The sequence below is a fragment of the Pinus tabuliformis genome, chromosome 3_2, assembly GCF_031772625.1.
Source record: "Pinus tabuliformis cultivar Carrire ecotype Pingquan chromosome 3_2, CPIR1, whole genome shotgun sequence".
Lineage (NCBI taxonomy): Eukaryota > Viridiplantae > Streptophyta > Pinopsida > Pinales > Pinaceae > Pinus > Pinus tabuliformis.
In genome coordinates, this window is record NC_142302.1 from 343019059 (window position 1) to 343024361 (window position 5303).

Consider the following 5303-nt stretch of genomic DNA (forward strand, 5'->3'; position numbering starts at 1 on the left):
GCTGAAGACTTTCAATATGGTTTGATTAACTATTAGGTAAAGGATTTCCCAACCCAGGTGAACAAAAAGTGTTGTGTTCAAGAGTGGTTAACTACTTTTCTAAAACACAAAGTATAACAAACAGGTTCATTTTTCTCTCTTTTCCCCCACCATTTCTGGCAAGTACCTCTTTATTTTTGACAAGCTTGAGGAGGATAACATTTGCTTGGTTATAAGCTCATCCTTCGAATGAGTCCAACTTAGTTTAAAATTTGAACCCTAAGAAGGAGTGGTTTGTTCCTGTTTAAAATTGAACAGGTTCTTTACTATTAAATTTTAACAAGTTGAGTATAGGAGAGACTCTTTGTTTTTCAATTTTATGGAGCCGGAAGAAAAACTTAAGGAAACTCCATGGGTGTCCTTTTTTCATAAATTTGTGTCCCTCAAGCCTAGAAAATTATAAAATAATACTTGAGAGAACTGCTTGACCATTACGATCAAGGAGTACTTTTCATAATTAGTGGCCTTGATCTGAAAAAGTAAAAAAGTGATCAAAGATACGTCGTTTTATAACCAATATCGAACTTGAAATGACAAAAGTTTCGCAATATTTTCATGTTTATACAATCAGAAAAGAGCTATAAGTGGACCACCTTTTTAATTCTGTTTTAACGAGTTTAAAAAATGAAAAACTCGACAATATTTTCATATTTTACGAGTCATAAAAGAAATTAAAGAGGACTCGTCCTGGAGGAACGAGTGGTATAAAGGGTACCAACTGGGTCCGGCAATGGTGGAACTACTAAAAACATGTAATGGTTAAGAGGATGGCTAATAAAACCACTCATAGATGCAGTCCCTAAGGAAGGGTAAACAACCAAGTGAAAGCATATGATCAGCCAAAGAGATGGTGGTGATGGAATGAAAACAACCAAGGCTCATCTAATAGAATTTAGCGGATAAAGACGACAATCGCCAGATGTAAAGGTATAGGTTCATTTTTACACAAGCTGGAACCATAGAGAACTCTGCTTGGATTCGGTTTCATGTTTACACAAGCTTGAAATGAAAAACTATGCTTGTTATAAGTTCGCATGCCCCCATCATAATGACTAAAATCAAGGTACATGCCCCCCAAGCTTCATTGCATTCAACTAGGTGGATGGAATGAAGTTTCACTTTCTAGATCTTGGAAAGACTCAACTTGGAAAGGGAGTTGTTTCATTTTTTAATGAGGTTGACACAAGAAAAGAACTATCCTCAAAACCCTTGTTTCATTTTTTTAATGAGCTTGACACAAGACAAGGAACCATGCTCCTAATCCTTGATTCATTTTTTAACGAGCTTGACAGAAGACAAGGAACTATGCCCCAGACACCTGGTTTCATTTTTTTAATGAGGTTGATACAGGAACAAACTATCCTCGAAACATTCGTGTTTCATTTTTTAACGAGGTTGACACAGGAACAAACTATCCTCGCGATTGGTCAGGAATCGGAAAACGACTATACAACCTGACATGTAATTTGAAAGGGATTCAGAGGCATTGTGCCATCAAATGAATTCACCTCGGAATCGGAAGGTATGATCCAAGGATCATCAAAAGAAATAGTGTTCAATGAAATCATATGAATATTGGCAATAGAAGGCGATACGTTAGGAGGAGGGATAGGAAAAGTTCCTAGTAAACCAGAATCTTTAATCAAACCTACCCCAACATCCTTGTAAGGGATAGTCGTTTTACCGACATGCTGAATGCTATCAGTAGAGGCTGGGTCGGATGAGAAATAACTCAGCTGGTTTATCATAATGATCTTTCTGTTATGAGGAAACTTAACAAGCCAAAAGACCGATGAAACAATAGCAGTCATAGCATAAGACCAACTGCGACCCAAAAGAGGGTTGTAATCTAGAGGGGCATCAACCACTTCCACATCTAGATTTATAGTTTTTCCTTCTACCCCTATAGGTAAATCTTCCAAAATACCAAAAGGATGGAACCCTCAGCCATCAAAAGCCTTTAGAATTGTTGGAGACTGATTGAGTGTAGGAGAACCAAGAGATCTCCAACACTGGATCGACATAATACACGTAGAAGCTCCCTCATCAATCACAGTCCGAAAGCAAGGTTTGTTTTTGACTAACACTGAAATCTAGAAAGCCATTTGATGAGGGAGACGGGGTGTACTATTCTCTAAATCGAAGATTATTAGGTTCGAATCCTAAATATTGACAGCTCCTATAGCAGACAATAGTAATTTACGTTGTGCTGGGCATGATTGCAGCACTTCCAAAACCGACATTGCTAAAGGGGCAACAGCTAAGTCTAAAACAATGTTATAATTCTGAGCAGCTCTCGTATATGGATTGAAAGGTGATTTCCCAAATATACCTTTAGCAGGAAGTTTGGTTACTAAGTCTGGGTTGGGTTTCTCGATCTATAGTGGAGCAGACCCAGGAGGAGGTGTTGTTGATGTGTTTAAATTAGAAGATTCTGCTTCTTTACCATCAACAGGATTGTTACTACCATAATCTTGTGATCGCGTCGCAATCTTGACAAGAGACATCATCATAATGGATTCTTCCAAGGTATTCAAGGAACAATCGACCGCTTTACTATCTTGAGTAGGAGAAGGATCCTTCAAGACAGTAAGCATTTGAGAACCTTTAACGAATTTTGAAAACTCTGGTCGATATGGGCATTCTTTAGTAAAATGATCCTCATTGCAGATGAAACAAGGATAGCGAGGTTTTCGTTTTTCGTCAATAGATTCATTTTTATCTGTTTTATCTTTTGAATTTTGATTGTTTTTGTTCTTCCCCTTCTCTTTACTACCAGATTTGGTCGTAGATGAATCTACGACATGGACGTCGGCAGAAAATTCAGCGGAAGAATCTCCTTTCGAGGAATTAGGTAAAGTTATTGTAGGAGAAGAATTCTTTGAAGATTTCTTCTTGCTTTTAACACTAACTGAACCAATCATACCATCAGCGGCATGAGACCCTGAAGGAGCTGTAGTTTTTGGAAGATTAGGGATTTTTTTGTGTAAAGTACCTGACTGTGTATAGACGAGGTCAAGGTACTGAGCCTGAGAAATGACTTGTTCTTCAGTTACAACTCCTGCCTTAGCTACATCTTCAATGATTTTAGGTAACAATGATTTAACAAACCATTCTGCTAAAATTTGATCCGGAATGAAAACTTTTACTAAACGCCTTCTATGTCGCCATTCATGAATATGATCAGAAATATATGTGTACGTTGATTGTTTTAGTGAAGTTAACAATTTCGTGCCATTTTCGTATCTGACAGGCAACTAAAAATGAGTTAAAAAAGAGGTGGCTAACTGACTGAAATTATAGAAAGAGCCTCGTGGTAACTCAATGTACCATTTGGCGGCAAGACCAATAAGAGTTCTTTGAAAAAGATGTAATTGAATTGAATCATCAACAATGGAATTAGATGCACACCAGAGGTGATAAGTCATAACATGATTTGATGGATCCTCTCCTGACTTACCCTCGAATTTCAGGATATCACTAGGCAACTTATTAGGCATTGGCAGCTAGTACGGAAAATAATAATCGGATCATTCATAAGGCGCGACAAATTAGGTAAATCCAAAGTTGCAATAAATGGTAACTGATGGTTAGGATCTCGAAAACCTTGTGTAATGAGACCAGCTCCAAGAGGAGGATATCCAGGATAACCTGGAATCGGATTTGCATTAGGAATGTTATAACCTCCTGGGAAACCAGGATTAACCGGACCAAACTAGGGTTGTTCAGGCTATTGATAAGTATAGCCAGGTTACATTTGATTCTGATAGACTGGATTTTGTACAGTAGGACCGGATTGATACTGTCCCTGGTACGGTTGACTCGTGGCAATTGTACTTGGACCAGCTTGTCCTGCAGGCATCTGGACCGAATTATGAACCGTAGGTCCTGACTGGGGTACAGAGACTTGAGGAGTTGACATTGATGTAGGGATAGTAGAAACCGGAGCTACAGATACTCCAGAAACAGGTTTGGTAGGTTGAACAAAAAATGCAGCAGTTGCAGTAGCGGTTCGAGGCAGAGTGTGAGGTGAGCTAGGCCCAGGTTGCTGAACTAAACCGGGAGTAGAGGTTTGAACCATAGGTTGGAAAGGTTACTGGGTTGGACCAGAAACCGAAGGTTGTCCAGCTTGATTAGATAACTGCACATTAGGTTGCAAAGTCTGTTGAGTTTGAGAAGGATCCCACACCATATTCATTCTGGGACCCATAAAAGGTTGTACATAGGAGGACCATAACCTGGTTGAACGTAGGGATGATAATTAGGAGGTACATTTCCAGCTCCTTGTAAGAATGATTGACCAGAAGGCGGTTGGAAACATTGAGTTAGGTACTGACCTTGAGGTTGATAACCCTGAGGCACGTACTGAATCTGGGATTGAAAAGCATCCTAAGGAATATGGGGTTGACCTTGGGGTATGTACTGTCTTGAAGGTTGAAAACCTTGGGTTAGCCCTCCAAATAGAAACTGACTACCTTGGGGTTGCCCCCCAGGCGATAACTTACTACCTTGAGGTTGCCCCCCAGGCGGTAACTAACTACCTTGCCCCCCAGGCGGTAACTGACTATCTTGCTCCCCAGGTGGTAACTGACTACCTTGAGGTTGAGGATTTTGAATACTACCAGACATCATAAAGATCTATTCTACATTCAACGTTTTATTTCCATTATTACCAGGTGATAACTGATGTTCAGTCGGTCGAGGAGTTACTCCTAGAAAGGTACCAGAAAGAGACTGGTACCCCAAAGGAACAGTAGGACTGCCATATAAAAATGTTCCTGGTGATTGGGAAAACATAGATGACTGTCTCGACATGATTGATCAAGAATAATAATCTCTGGGTGTAGGATGAAAATCACACGCAAACAAAGAAAATTTCAATAAAAGCACCTAAAGTCTTTAAAGAAACAAACAACTGAATCACACGCCTAAAAATCTAAGAGTTCAAACCACACACAAACAATAACTTCCCATACTAAAAACACTAGTTGGTGATGAAATCCAATGTCGTAGAATTTTAATACAGAAAGGGCGGTTGGAACAGTTACCCCGACAACCTGCTTAATGAAACAGACTAGCACAAGTTTCTTCACAAAACCGTCTCGAGTGAAGAGAACCCCCCAAAGAGTCCAAGTGAGTCTAGTCGACATCTCCTCCAGGTACAGTGAGACCTGTCCTTCACCGTCACCTTAGGAAATAATCTTAAGTATATGGACACTAAGGTTACCAACAACAACAAATACAACTGGGGGAATAGTCTACGA